The sequence below is a fragment of the Pyrus communis genome, chromosome 16 (assembly GCF_041283825.1).
Source record: "Pyrus communis isolate YQ-2024b chromosome 16, ASM4128382v1, whole genome shotgun sequence".
In the NCBI taxonomy this organism is placed as follows: domain Eukaryota; kingdom Viridiplantae; phylum Streptophyta; class Magnoliopsida; order Rosales; family Rosaceae; genus Pyrus; species Pyrus communis.
This window is the reverse complement of record NC_142580.1, coordinates 870239-887063: the sequence shown is the minus strand read 5'-3', so window position 1 is coordinate 887063 and position 16825 is coordinate 870239. Positions and strand designations below refer to the sequence as shown.

Sequence of the window (16825 nt, the reverse complement as noted above, 5' to 3'; positions counted from 1 at the left end):
GTAGTGCAGGTGGTAATTAACAAGTTCTGAACAATATCGATGATGTTGGAAGTGATTTTTTGGCCCATCTCTCTGATAATTTTTACATAATATCAGAGTCAAATAGTGGGCGTGTAAGCCATGTGATGGGCGGGTCCTCTTCACCCAGCACGATGATGGTGGGTCATTTGGGCCCACGTGTAGGGTGAGTCTCTTTGGGGCCACGTTATTGCCGATGTGTGAATCTCCCATGCGTGACCCACTAATTGGGTCCCACGTAAGGGGGCGTGTTAAAATATTCCACAATAACCATAGCTCTCAAAAAAGAAGAGTTTAAATATCCATACCTCACTCCAACTAATACCGAGACCTTTTGTGATAAAACTCCATATCTGACGGATTGTTCAAGTGGTAGTTAACAAGTTGGTGACAATATTGATGTTATTGGTAGTGGACCTTTGCCCCGTCTATCTGATAATTTCTACAACCACATCAGTTGCTTGGTTGGCAGTTCTTGGAACCTAACTCCGATGAACAAAATCAAAGCAAGCCATTGCTCGACGAATTTCATCAACATTTCAATATAGACACCATTGGTTACGAAGGTTTGGTTTCCGCAAGCAATTGATGGCGTTGGAAGAATCGCTTTCGATGATGTTATGGTTGAAACATTTGGCTTTGGCAAATTTCAAACCCGTAAGAATAACCTCTGATAATTTTTTCGATTGATTAGTTAATCTTAAGAATTGAGCAAAATTTTCATTGTATTTGGAACACAAGCCATATAACTATACTCTAAAATTGAGACACATTAGTTTCATTGTCCACTATCGAAAACTAATACATCACGTAACTTGATATATATATATATATATATATATATATATATATATATATATATATATATATATATGATTGAGGAGTAGTGGGAACATCACATTCTATTACCATGGCTAAGTGGAAGATCCATCATCCATCTGATCTTCATTTTTAATAAATTTGAATATATAGCAGATACCAAAGATATGATTTAATAACCACAACTTGTTTCATCGATAAGAAAAACTACAACTTGTTCAAAGAAAATACTATGACGGAGGGTTGCTTGTGCTTGTGGCCTACATATCCACTCCTCACGTGAGAATCAATTTAGAATACAAATAATGCAGTTCATTTGAAAGAGATTAATTAGAAGAAGAAAAGCTATACATGGACTTACCACAATCAATTCAACCAAAACTGCGGTAGACACAGTACTTGCAAGTTGTAATTAGTAGATATCGAATTATAGTATTTAATTGTCATGGATCATGGTTCCGTAATCACGACCATTATCCATTCGTTTTTTACAAAACATAAAGCAGGGTAGTGATAGTAGGAAGAAAATGGCATAATGGTTTGTACAAAAAGGAAAACAAATTAAAAGAATGATATAGTAATGGTTTTTATTTGGTACCTGAAAGGGCCAAAGACCAAAAGGCTACACCAGGACCATCCCACTATTCTAAAAATCTCCACCTAACGCCATTTAGGTGGTTGACCACCATCCTGATTAGTCTCTAGGTATTTGAAAATTAAGAAAGTGCGTCTAGACCCACTTAGGTGTTCGTTTAGCCCGCCACGGTGCCCGCCTAGTCCACCTAAACCCGTTTAGGCGCTTGCCTAGATTGCGATTATCCCTTAGATAGAAAATCGATAACTTTTATTTTGGATTTTCTTTGGTCAATAAAATATAATAGACTTGTTAAATACTTGGATGAACACTCATTATATGTTTGTTTCCTGTATTTTTAATATGTTCTAATTCTTCATCATTTATATTTTATTTTATTTCGCAATTTATGCATTCCAATACAATATTATGTGTTTTTTTAGTGTAAGTAATCACTTATTTATACAATATATGATAAATTGACTTAAATCTGCCTAATCTACCTAAGCCCGCTGCTAGACTAGCGCCTAGCGTATTTTAAAACCTTGGACCGTCCTAATTATACAAAGGGTTTTTTGTGCAAATGCCACCTGAAATTGTAAGCACGTGCGATAATACCACATGAACTTCTATTTTTTTTTTCTTTTCTTTTTTACCACTTGTACTCTTTTAACTATTGGGATATACCACCTTCTTTACTTTCCATTCATTTGTCGTTAAAAGTTGTCATCTGTACGGATATTTTTGTCAATTAACTTCATGGGCCTGGTTAGAATCAAATTAGCTCCAAAATAATATTGTTCGAGTCAATGTGGTGCCAAAGTTAGGGTTTTGTACAACTCCTGTTCGACAATTCATTTCATGAGTTTGAAAAATTAAATTTGAATAAATTAAGGTGAATCACACTTCACACACAGGCTTGCTGACCTACAAAAAAAATATTGAAAACTCATTATAAATGAAAGATTACATTTTGTATAATACCCACTTCAATTCTTCAACAACCCTGCCAAAATTAAACCTGAAATCAACTTCTCCATTTATCTCCAGGACCTGACTCTGGTGCCACTAAAAATATCCATCCACCTGAGGGGTGCGTGATATATTTTCATAGAAAATTGGATAGAAAATAACGTAGGTGGTACATTCCAACAAATAGAGAGTCTAGGTGGTAAAAACTAAAACTTAAAAGTTCAGGTGGTATTGACACACATGCTTGCAAGTTATAGTGGTACTTGCAAAATTCCCTTATACAAATATCTACAATGCCACATAAAATGTATAGACCTAAATAAGGTTATTTTCGGATGGATCAGATCGAAAACAACGTAATTCAACTTCTGTCCCAAAATTTTGGAATCGGATTAGATCAGAATCTTCAAGTTCATATAATTTAACATTTTTTATAAATATTCTCAAAATTATGTATATTCCTTATTTTCTTTTAGGGCTTAAGTGCAAGTCTGGCAAAGATGAGGGTTAAAAAAAATGTTGCAAGTCCTTTGGATGTGATCCTACAATTTACTAGGTCTTGAAATTAATTTATCAATGTTTAAAGCTGAAAAATATAATAATAATAATAAAGCCCCCCCCCCTCTCCCCCCACGAATATATTTTTATGTGTCGGAAATGTTTGTAATGTCCTAAAATTAATTTTAGGAGACATGAGGTGCAATGAGGATGACTCGAATTTTGGCTTATAATGAATCTTTTAAAAATTATCAAAATCGATTGGAAAACGTGTGTTATAACTCACAGCATTTGTGAAAAATTAAAATTTTTAGTTTGATGAAATATTGGGATGTTAGATCTCACATCGCCCAAAGGAGATGATCCTCTATGCCTTATATGTACATGCCCACCTCCATATAGCACGAGGCCTTTTGGAAGCTCACTGGCTTCGGGTTCCATCTGAACTTCGAAGTTAAGCGAGTTCGCGTGAGAGCAATCCCAAGATGGGTGACCCACTAGGAGGTTCTCGTGTGAGTTCCCAGAAACAAAACCGTGAGGGTGTGGTTGGGCCCAAAGCGGACTATATCGTGCTACGGCGAAGTCAAGCCCGGGATGTGGTGGAGCCCGGTTTGGGATATGACAATTTGGTATCAGAGCCAATCCCTAGTCGAAAGTGTACCGATGAGGATGTCGGGCCCCTAAAGGGGATAGATTGTTAGATCTCACATTGCCCAAGGGAGATGATCATCTATGCCTTATATGTGCATGCCTACCTCCATATAGCACGAGGCTTTTTGGGAGCTCACTGGATTCGGGTTCCATCAGAACTCCGAAGTTAAGCGAGTTTGCATGAGAGCAATCTCAGGATGGGTGATCCACTGGGAAGTTCTCGTGTGAGTTCCCATAAACAAAACCGTGAGGGCATGGTCGGGGCCCAAATCGGACAATATCATGCTACGGCAAAGTCAATACCGGGATGTGGTGGAGCCCGAGTCGGGATGTGACATTGGCCCCCCTGAATATATTTGATGTGTTGAAAATGTTCAAAATGTTCTAAAACTAATTTTAGGAAACATGCGGTGTAACGAGAATGACTCGAGTTTTGGTTTATAATGAATCTTGTATAAATTCTTAAAATCGATTTAAAACATTGGTTAATCACAATTTTTGTGAAAAAAATGAAATTTTTAGTTTTAGGAAATATTTTGCGTGTGAGTTAAGGAAAATGGTGCAAGACCTTTGAATATAATCCTACCATTTATTAGGTCCAGAAACTATTTTTTATTGATTTTTAGTTTCATGAAATATTTTGCGTGGGAGTTAAGAAAAATATTGCCAGACCTTTAAGTGTGGTCCTCCCATTTATTAGGTCATGACACTATTTTTTAATTATTTTTAGTTTTAAGAAATATTTGGCGTGGGAGTTAAAGAAAATGTTGCAAGACCTTAATTTGGATGTGACCATGCAATTAGATAGGTCCCAAAATTAACTTTTATTGATCCTTAAAGTTGAAAAATAGAAAACTAACTATAAACTAAAAGAGCCCCCACCCCTCAAATATATTTTTATGTGTCAAAAATGTTCAGGGTGTCCTAAAATTAATTTTAAGAACCAAGTGGTGTGACGAGAATGACTCAAATTTTGACTTAAAATAAATCTTACATAAATTCTGAAAATCAATTGGAAAAAGTGGGTTATAACTCACAGTTTTTGTGAAAATTTGAAATTTTTAGTTTTAGAAAATATTTTTCATGGGAGTTAATTAAAATGTTGCAAGACCTCTGGATGTGAAGCTACAATTTATTAGGTCTCAAAATTATTATAATTTTTTTGTTTTTAAAGTTAAAAAATAGTAAAGTAAATATAAACTAATACAGGGCCCCCAAATAAATTTTATATGTCAAAAATGAATTTTACGAAACATATGGTGCAACGAGAAGGACTCGAATTTGACTTATAATGACTTAGTAAAAATTCCTAAATTGATTGGAAAACGTGATAGTCTTTGTGAAAACTGATTTGTTTTTTATTTTTTTATTTTTTATTTTTTTGGTTTTAAAATATTTTAAGTGGGAGTTAATTAAGGAAAATGTTGCAAGACTTTTGACTATTATCCTACCATTTAGTAACCCCGAAACTAATGTTTATTAATTTTTAAAGTTGAAAAATAGAAAAATAAATATGAACTAATAGAAGGCCCACCAAATATATTATATATGTAAAAATATAATGATTCTTGAAATTTGACTTATAATGATTCTTGTAAAAATATAAAGAAACATATGGTTTGACGAGATGTAACGACCCGTTCCCAATTTTATGGTTTTTTTATAATTTTAATAAGTGAATTTACAAAAATGCCCTTCGAGGCAAATGCGTTGACTTTTATTGACTGTTGTGTCATGTCACGTAAGACTCGTTTTCTTGGCGTATCATCATAGTACTCATCGCTACAGACGTGTGGGCGTAAGCAGAATGTAATTTAGAGTTATAACGAAGATTCTACGAACCTTTAAATGTTGAGGGTATTTTGGTAATTTACCATTTGAAACACAAGTGGTATTTGTCTGACCATTGGATGACTGCCAAGTGGGGCCACCCCCACTTTTCTAGAACTCTCTCTCCTTTTCTTTTTCTTCTTTTTCCGTAGCTCTTCTCTCTAACTCTCTCTCAACTCTCCCTTTCTCCCGTGAAACAAACCACCATCATCACCAAAAATTTCGGCTTGTTGAACATCAAAACCACCATTATCTACATGTCTTCACCACCATAAACCCAGTTTTGAGTTTTGTTTAATTGAAAACGAATCCTAACCTAAAGTTCGAAAAACAAGGTTTTAGGGCGAGACTTCTAGGCGTGATTCAGATAATTCCCAGCCATCTTTTGAACTAAAAACAGGTATAAATTGATTCCTCATGTTGTGTAGATGAATTTTTATGTTTGGATCGTGTGATTTGGTGGAGAAATGAGAAAGTTATAACGATTTAAATTTTGCCCAGTTTCTGGAAACCTCTACCACTTTTGAGGCGTTTTACGGCCAAATCACGACCATATAGCCATTGTGTAAGGTACCAATCTCTTCATATCATTGAGAAATATGATTTCTGTTTTTGAATCACTTGATTTCATTGAGTATTGACAAAGTTATGGATGTTGAAGGGTTGCCCAAAAATTCTGGCGAATTTCCCTGTTTTTCCCACGGACAGCCATCTTTCAGGCCATTTTCTGGCCATCTTCGGCCATCATTTGGACTCCAAGAAGATATAATCTTGTTCTAGACTTCTCTAGCTTCGTTTTGGTATAATATGGGTCGATTTTGGTTGACAAACAAGTGAGATATGGAGTTCCAAAGATTGCCCAGAAAATTTGCAAAATCTGCAGAATCTAGAGAAATTTTGTTAAGGTTCGCCACTTGACCATTATAGCAATCGATGATCCGACCGTTAGATCATCACTAAACTTTAATACGTTATAGTACGGATCGAGAATTCGACGTACGGATCTTCCCGAATTGGAATTGTAAGTTTATAAAATAAAACGTTAACTGCCACTTGAATTTGCAATTAGCGGTGATCCAGCTGTTGGATCATAATGAAACTTTAGTATGTTGTTCTAGAAGCATAATGTGGATCTTTGGAATTACAGATCAGTAATATGAGATGCAGATCTTCCGGATCGAGTTACGTAGGGTTGTAGACCCTACCATTGATCTTTGATCGACGATTGACTTTTGGTCAATGGGTCTTAAATCATTCTAGAATGTCTTTGGGGATGTGTTTTATGTAAATTACATGTTCTATCAGTAAGGATTCTGAGACATGGTTTGATATTTGTTCTAGGCGACGATCATTCGAGACATTTTGATATTTGTGCTAGGAAGTGTAGCGCGAATCTCAAGTGAGTGAGCTTTTGGTTTTCTATATCTATCTATATATATATATATATATATATATATATATATATATATATACGTACATATGCATAATATTTGTTGATGCTGCGGAGGCCCAGGTAAGTTTCAGGTGAGTATATCATGATGATATAGATTACGGTGAGTATGGTTATGTTTAGATGCATTTAGTGCTCATTATCCTACACCCCGGTGTTAGTGCTCCGCCTATGGCCAGGGCCTAGCCTTCACGTGATTGTTCACCTCCCGCACCGCACGCTCAACTTGGATCCAAGTCAGGTGCCAGCATGTCGTAAAGACCACATTAGGTGGTTTCGACTCGTAGGTGATCTACGATTCATCGCACAACCTTCACGTGATCATAGCATTTGAGCGTACTTATTTACACCAAGTTTGTCGTACAGACCACATTTATGTGGTTCCGACTGGTGTGCAAGAATTAGTATATGAGATATAGACTCAGCCGTACAGGTCACGTTAGGTGACTCCGGTTGACATATCAATTACATTGATTTATTTCACCTGAATTTCTTATTTTATTGCTGAGATACTTGACATGGCATATACTTGGTTTTCACTACTCTCGAGCATGATTTCTACATAGATATGTATTACTATTTTCTGGGAAATTATACGGGTTTTACAGTGAGGGGTTATTATTTTTTGGAAAGAGAAATGGTTTAAAAAATAAAAAAAAAGCTTTGGTTTTGCTCACTGTAAAACCCAAGCTTTGGTTTTGCCCACTGTAAAAACTTTTAGTTTTAGAAAATATTTTGTTCGGAGTGAAGGAAAATGTTGCAAGAACTGTGGATATGATCTGACCATTAATTGGTACATGTGGCGCGACTAGAATAACACAAATTTTAGCTTATAATGAATCTTGTAAAAATTCTCAAAATCAATTAGAAAATGTAGGTTATAACTCACAATTTTTGTGAAAAAAAAAATTGAAAATTGTAGTTTTAGAAAATATTTTGCAGAGTTAAGGAAAATGTTGAAGATGTTTAGATGTGATCCTACATTTTATTAGACCCCAAAATTAATTTTGAAAGTTAAAAAATAAAAATAAAATAAACTAATATAGGGCCCCCCAAATATATTTTTATGTGTTGAAAATGTTCAAAATTTCCTAAAAGTAATTTTAGGAAACATGTGGTGTGATAAGAATGACTTGAATTTTGTAAAATTTTCAAAATTGATTGGAAAACGTGAGTCCCACAATTTTTGTGAAAAAATTATAACTTTAGTTTTAGGAAATATTTTGTATGGGAGTTAAGGAAAATGTTGCAAGACCTGTGGATATAAACTAATAGGGGTCCCAAGTATAATTTTATGTGTCGAAAATTTTCAAAATATCCTAATTTAATTTTAGGAAACTTGTGGTGCGGCTAGAATGATTCGAAATTTGGCTTATAATGAATCTTGTAAAAATTCTCAAAATCGATTGAAAAACGTGAGTTATAACTCAATGTTTTTTTTTTTTTTTTGAGAAAAATTGAAATTTTTAGTCTGGGGAATTTTTTTTTTTGCGTGGTAGTGAAGGAAAATATTTCAAGACATGTGGATGTGATCCTACCATTAATTAGCTCCCGAAACAATTTTTTTAGATTTTTTAAATTGAAAAACAAACAAAATATATAAACTATTAAGTGTCGAAAATCTTCGGAATGTCCTAAACTAATTTCAAAAAACATATGATACGACTAGAATTACTTAAATTTTAGCTTATAATGAATCCCATAAAAATTCTCAAAATCGATTCTAATCAATGTCCATTTGTATGCTTTATCGATAGATACACCCTTCTCCACATTTGTCTATGAAGATATTCAAGTGATTGAGGGACACCATTATCAAGGAACAACACTACACCGTTTGAGATTAATTGGAAGCAGTAAGCGATTAATATGTAGTGCTATATTTGCCAAGGGCTTCGCAAAGTACATATTTCACATAAGCATACGATAATTTTTTGCTTATCGGGTGCTGTACATTTCCGTTGGTCATGTCACAGGGGGTGGTTTTAGAGCTCCGGAATTTCTCTTATTTTCTTTCTTTTTATTTGCTTTGTATTGTGCTAGTCGGCTGAGAGTAATCTAAGTTCTCTATCAAAGGAAGTGAATTTTGAGATTGGCATGAACAATATTGCTTTTGGACACTTTGAAGAGCTTCTGCCCCAATTTAAGTAAGCTTTCGTTACTTTCATTGTACTAGTATTAGCTTCTTTCTTTCATGATCTTCTTGTTTCGAGGATTACTAGCTTCACTTTGATACATCTTTTGTGTGTTTTTGAGTTCAGGGTAGTGGCAAAAGTTGGGGAAGTTGTGAACTTTGATGCAGGCATAGAAATCATAGATATTCTTTACGAAAAGAAAAGCAGGAGACATCGGTGCTCTACACCAATCCTCGCTCCCTCGCTGTATCAATCTTGGCATGTTTGACAAAACAGAATCTTAGTACTAGTAAAATGTCGCTAACTTTGGTTTGTGTTCTCTAATTTTGTTTTTTATGTTGTTTTGCAGGTTGCTTCATATATCATCACAGCTCCTAAACAGATGCTGGAATTTCCTGTTCTTCCTTGGGGTAAGATTTCTAGTTTTCTTAACTACCATGACGCAAGCATGCATAGCATATTTAGTATTAAAACGTGGGATCCTAGGACCTGCTGATTTCTAACAAATGCTCAGTCATGTGAAATATCTTTGTTAGCTCAGTCAGATACTGATACGCTGCACCCTTGATTTGCTTCCCTTCCTTTAACCCAACTTTTTGGTCTCCCTTCTCCTAAAATCGTGTCAATTAGGCAAGAGATTTATTAGCCTTGCATTTTGAGCTGGACCCTCGTTAATTCAAACCGCATTCTTGACTGTTTGGCCACACCAAAAAGTCGCGAGTTTTAGAGTCCTTATTCTTGCCGTGATGAGCTCCCAAGCAATAGTCGCAGGGTCCCTAGTTCTTATGAGAGAAACTGACGTGAAGAGGGAGACTGACACCTTGTTGTACAATGACTACTTAGTCGATCAAGAGTCCACCCATCTCCATTCCACAGCTTTGTTTGATTCTTGACCACCGGCTATATATGATCATCAATTTGGTGGGCCTTTTGATCATATGATGTAAACCCACTTTCTGTGGTCCATTGTGCCATTTTTCAACTGCATAGAATCCTTGCTGACAACATATTCTTTCTGACGGTGATCTTACCTTTGGTTGCCTTTGCATCTCAGAATATCTTATCTGGATTCCCTAGTTGATGGACTATGTAGCAGCTAGTTTCTTTCTTTTTTATTATTCAACATCAAATGTTAGGCTTAGAAGAAGCAAGATGAAATTTCGCTTACACAGACCGGTTCGAAACAGATTCAATACAAAGCACTGCACAACAATTAATTGCTTCCTGCATGAGTGCAAGCTCAAATATGGAAGGAAAAAGTTAAAAGACAGCACTTAGCATATCAAGTAAAAAATTAAGAGGACATGTCGTAATTAGGACATATCAAACATCGTTGTGTCTGGTACAGCATGGTTAACTGTACACGTCTACTTGCACGTACATTTGCGACTCGATAGGCGTTAGCTATTAGGTAGGTAGGGTTTCTGTTTTGTTTACTACTCGCTAGATGAGTGACTAAGTGGTAGGGTGGTGAAAGAGAGGTGCATATTTCTCATGCGTACTAGCATGGTAGGCTGTCCACACAAGTGAGTTCCAAGAGCTAGAAGGTGTAGAATTAACGAGACACACAATGCTACATCATTGATCTTGATCTGTTGATCATATATATCGAAGGGGGTCCATTTCGAACTTTACACTCCCCCTTCCCAAATTTTGTTGTCTTTCTTTCAACGAAGATTTGATGCTCTTCTTACGTACTCGATTGATAGGTCCTTCCTGAATTCCTGCTGCTTTTTTTATTTTTTATCAGTAGTACTCCTGCTTTAAATGATGCGTTTTCGACTTCTTTTTTTCAATTTGTTCTGTACTTTTCACCATTTCGTGTTTCTACACTGCTATTGCAGCATCTCAGTTGTTTGGTCCTCCCTACACGCCCCACCTTTATCCTCCTCTTTTTTATTTCTCTTTTCCTGTGTTGAAGTGACAGAGGGAGAGCACTGGTACTGATTGAAATACTTTTTCGGATTGCAGTTGAGTTTGTAACAAGATGCGATGAAGAGGATGTTCTAGATCTTGTCACCGACATTCTGAAGCACGTGTTCGACGCTTGTCGTTAGATAGGAGTTTTGAACAGGGCAACTAGTCTGGTGTGTTACGTTAAATACTTGGAATTACTGAGTTGTGTTACGTGTGGTTGAAAAACTTGAAGGTTTCTGGTGTTGGAATCCAATACCAAATTACCAATAGGAGGATAAGGGATGGACGTCGCTGGGCCATTCGTATGCTGTTAACACACAAGAAACTACTTTTGAACACTATCATTTCTGTGGGTTCCACCACACGCCCACTTGATGTTACATTTCAGTCGAGATCCGGAAATTGCCTTTATTTTTAGAGACGGAGTGGGATTTTCTCTTTTTTAAAATCTCTCTTCCAGTTAATTTTTTTTTTTATAAAGAAATTAACATGTGACTTAATCATCATAATCGTTCAAATGAGAGGCGATTGAAGAGGAAGGGGATTTAAAGAAAAGAGAATCATAATCCAATAATTTTTCTCTTTTCTCTTGTCTTGTCGGGGTCCATTAGAAACCAAGGGAGATGCCAAACTAGTGTGTGAAGCTGACCCCCTAGCTTTTTTGTGGATTAATTTGTGAGAAATTTTTTAGTGTAATTGTAATATATACTTTTTTGTATCTCTCATTCCGTTACTCATTTTACTTTGTACATTAGAGTCTTCCATCTCTTATAAGTTTTAATTTTGAAGCCCTTGTCCCACCAAATTTACTTGGTGAGCAAAGCTTGGATTGGGGGTCAAGTATAGTGTGTGATGTTTTATGCTTTACAATTCTGTTGTTCTTGTCCTGTTTGGTAAAGTTAGATTGGATTCGGATAAGAATAACAATCCGCAAGAGCAATGAGCATTTGAGTATTTTTAACCACTCTGCATTTCCTATGAATTGTGAAATTCAATTCCATTTAATAACACTTTATGATATCATAAGTAAAAAGTTTTAATTTCGATTCGTATAAACGTGTAGCCTTTTTGTTTGTTTTGTTTAGCACTTTCCTTCATTCCGGCAGCCAAATTCATGCAATGACTATAATGGCCCCCTTAAGGTTGACATTCTGAGCTTTAATAATAGTTTTTATTGAACATTTATTTTATTCAGGAATAAGATAATTATCACTCCTGGACTGAAGTAATGATGAATTTCTCCTATTTTCCAATCATTGTATGCGAGCAAATAACAGGCGCTATAGCTGTAGGTAGGTGACGACTGGACGGCTACCTAAAACCAATACATAGATTATTAAACATGCGACAAATCCAGTAATAACGTAACATACATAGCCAACAAAAACTAAGAAATTAAATTGAAGATTCGATGGTTCGTAAGTAGTAAATTGTTCTGATTACGAGGTTTTTCATCTTTATCCCATTACGTCTAGACAAAACACAACTTCAAGCGGTTAGCACAACTTTCTTCCTGTTATATTGTGATATGAATAATGTAAGAGAAGACTAATCGGAGGAGTTAATGATTTTAATGTATATGGTTGAGTCCTTGCGTTGCCCGGTTGTAAACTTGTAATGATCATGTGTAATTAGTCCTTAACAAAGTCCTCCATGACATCGTCCTCAAGTCAAGGGATGTTTAGGGCCAAATTAGCATTAATAGTGTCGGCTAATAATCGAAGCAACTAACCTACAGTCGCATTCATTTAGTGCAAAATCGTACAAGTCTTCCCCACCCAACCACCATATGATGACATATATATTCTCCCTTCCCCCCTTTTTTTTCAAGGGTAGGTATCCACTACCCGCTGTCTCTCATGAATAATTTTTTTTCATCAACTTTTTATGTGGACAAGGTTGTGATATATAAAGAATTATGCTTCGTTGTTGAAAAAAAAACAACGGGTGCGGTTGAAAAATTAATTACAAATGGACATACGTGTGAATAATTGAATTGAACATTATAATTGGATACTTGATATTGTTTCAGCTGCACATGATGTTCTTCTTTCAACAGCGAAGCTTGGTTTATATATAACATAATATATTTTAGTATAGCAACAATTGGTTTTTCTTTTTCTTTCATATTTCCTCTATATGGCAAGTCTTGGTTATCGTTAAGTTTGGACTGAGATAAAATTTCGATTGAAAAATGCTCAAATACTCCTTTATATTTGGAGTATTAGATTTTTGTAGGTTTATGTTTGAGAAAAATTTCAATAGAGCAGCTTGTCAAAGTACTCTCACGATATCCAAATACAAAACCATCACTCCCCTCTACGAATCTCGGACCATCTGGTAAGTTTTTCTTCTCCTTGTTTTTATTCCATATGTCTCACCTGAAAATTTTTCATTTGGACAGCAGGATCGCTTGGACTATATTCCTACTTTTCATATCTTTTAAGATATGACAAACTTCTTTTCTCTTTTTATTTTTTCTATAGTGGGTTGGGGGCTCTGTGTTCTTAATTCAACGGCTCCCGCGCCGACACGATTACACAATTGTTGTAGATGAATTGGGGTTTTGCTTTTTCGGGTAAACAGATGTATTAGGGTTTGAAAGGAAAAGCAGCTCAGCTCTACAAAGGGAAAAGCGTAGGTTAGTAGATATATTCCAAAAATGGTATATAGTTTTTAGAAATTTCTCACTTTAATTATGATTAGTCTGCTTTATTTTAATGATGCAATTATGCAGGTAGTTATATATAAATTAACAAGTTAAATATAGCAAATCGGTAGACCAAATAATGATGGAAAACAACTTTCAAAGATTATATATTATAATGTATAATGCTTCTGCATGATTTATCTTGTTATTTTTTCTACTAAATTAATTCTCTTTTTGTCATTTCAGAATAAAGACAAAGTGTAAGTAGGGTTTGATTGCATCAGTGGTAAAAGAATAGTAATGAGAGTTGGGAAAAAAAAATGGAAAACTAATAAAAAAAGTTTTAAAATTGTAAGTTTGAGTTTTAACGATAAGGATAAAATAAAGGGTAAAGTGAATAGTACTATGATTGACTTTTTAGTGTAAAAATGTGGTTTTTCGTTAAAATGAACAGTACCGATTTTTTAGTGTAAAAATATGATTTTTCGTTAAAATAAACAGTACCTAGAGCTTTTCGTTAAAGTTCCCAAAAAAAAAATTTGATTGCTATATATATATATATAGATATAGCTGTGGAGATCATCCACCCGTTTGAGAAACAAGTAGCAAGGAGAGACCAGTACTTAACATGAGAAATTTCCTGGTAAAAAGGGTAAAGAAGATGGCATGGCATTTACTATGCCGTTCCTAATCAATGGTGCAATGTTAAGTGAGAATGTTAAAATATATGATACGTATTATTAGTTTGAAATGCTACAATGACATATGTATTCGAGTGGAGATAAGTTCGTCTTTTCCATAATGTGATTGTGACTCTTAACGTTAAAACATATGATATATGATATACATCATTAGTTCGGAATGCTACAATAATACACATACGTATTTGAGCGGAGGTTAGTTCATCTCCTTCGTCGTGTGACTGTGACTATGATTGATAATGAAAAACAGTACTGCTGGGTCCTGCATGGCATTAATGAAATACATATCCAGTTTTTTATTTTTCACGGCCAGCTATATAGTTTCTTTGTCTTTGGCTTGCAGTACCATGTATACGCTCAGTACTTCCTTCATTCTTTCAAGCTAAATGAATGGTCCCTGGTAGGTACCAACAGCATCCATCACCATCCATTACAGGATAGCATAATACTTGGAACTATTTGTTAATCAAAAGCACCAAATTTTTTGAAGCGAATGATAATGCTTTTGGACCTAACCTAATCCACCAAACCGACTAATAATTCAATAATTATTAGGGGATAATTTTATTGATTGAGATATAATACGTATTTATGTAGGAAGATCGAACGTCAATCATTTTTTGTTTGTTGGATACAAATACTTGATAATGTATTAGCTAGATGCCTACGTAAAAGGTTTACTCAGAGCTTTCTCATGTCTTTTTTTCTCGAAAAGAATTTTCATAGTAGGAGAATATGAATACACTACCATCGTACCTATGTTAATATTTTAACTACATGTGTACATTTTTGTATGTATGACGTGATATCCTTATCATACGACGCTACAATGACAACGTACAGTGTGAAATGCTTTAATTTCTCATTCCTCTCTGTTTCCTTCCTTCTTGTTGGTTGCTTCTTGTTGGTTGAAGAATCATCATCTTCTGCAAAATCATATTCTGTGGACTTTGTTTCTAGACAAATGAAAAAACTTGAAACAAAGCAGACATATGGCTCCCGAAAGTCACAAGCATTTTGCTTTAAGTATTTTCGTGTATAATTATATATATATATATATATATATTTATAATAACACATGCATTTTATGATTAACAAATTTCATGTGTATAGGATAATAGGAGGATATAATATAATACGAAACTAACCTGGCTATAGATGCAAGTCTCAGCCTCACGCTCACGTGTTCCACATTCTCATGCACATGCACTTTAATTATGTATTTGCATATTAATTATGTTATTTTTAGGCTTAACTTACATAGAACTGCTGCATATTTATTTATTGGTAATCATAAGTTTAGTGGGGAGGGCAGTATAACCTTTTCCCGAGCCATAACATATTACAAGCATTTTTTTATGACTTACAGTGAGGTCTTAGTTTTTATCGAGTTTACAGTTTCTCTTAAAATAATAACGAGTTGATCTAATCACCATTGGAGCCACAAAAGGGCATCTAAATTGAATTACTTTTCCTGATTAGTTCTAATTGCATCAATCGTTTATAAAAAAAGATTATCGGTGACGAGGCTTGAACTTAGATTTTGATGTAGTGAAACAACAAACCTAAGCCTTGGTGATAAATAAATATTTGTTCAATTATTTACTTTGGAGCTTAGTACTCTATGTCAAATGTTGCATCCATATGAACTTGATCAGTTCAAGCGTCCATCTCATAATTACTCATATCATCGCAAAGTACATATAATAAAGGCAGTTGGAACTTGTAAGTGTTTCTGACGTACCGACCATTGATGTATTGTTTTCTGCTAATTAAAAGAAACCTATGGGGCTCTAATTACGTAGGTTAATTATGAATTACCTCGAGGCTTAGAGTGGAATGAATTACCTACACCCCATCTTAGCATAATAGCGTGATCATATTCGTTTTAATGTTTTCATAGGTCATCGTATTATTAGCTCTGATGTCATGATGAAGTATTGAGGAGCACGTATTAAATTTTCTTCCTCGGTGAAAATTTTACTTAAAGACTTGTTTAAGAAGAAAAAAAAACAAAATTATGGGTGCCTCAACCATACCCAAATGGAAACTGGAACTACCTTACAAGAGTTTCTCTCCTGATTTAACGTACCATGTTTGTTCCAGCAATCTTGAGACATTCTTGAGCCTTAATATATAAATAGGAAATCTTTAAGGGAAGAGATTTCCAATTTTTTTTATAAAAATGGGGATTAGTAGTGAGATCCACACTACATCAAACTTTAACGATCTGAACTGTCTATTTTTCAAGTTGCACCTCATAGACCATCTTTGCAAAGTATTAGCCAAATCGGAAATGTTTAAGACATCTAATTGAGTTCAAAGAAATTAACGAATAATTTGTTATATAAGAACTAATGAAATTTTATATTGATAATTAAATAGGCAAATGATTTCAAATTGAATTAAATTTTTGTAAGGATGATCTATGAAACAAGACTTACAAAATAGATGGTTCGGATTGTTGAAGTTCGATGTGGAGTGGGCCTCACACCTCATTTTTTGAAAAAAATGGGGATCACCTTACATAAAGGGCCTATATATATATATATATGAGATGTGTTTTTTTTTTAGGAAAACTAATGAAAATGATTTGAAAACTTTGAGTTT

General features: G+C 34.7%; 1 pseudogene; it reads left to right on the top strand.

The window, feature by feature from the left end:
• The first annotated feature begins 606 nt into the window (after window positions 1-606).
• LOC148689795 (cyclin-J18-like) lies at window positions 607-11144 on the top strand (annotated as a pseudogene).
• Window positions 11145-16825: the final 5681 nt, after the last annotated feature.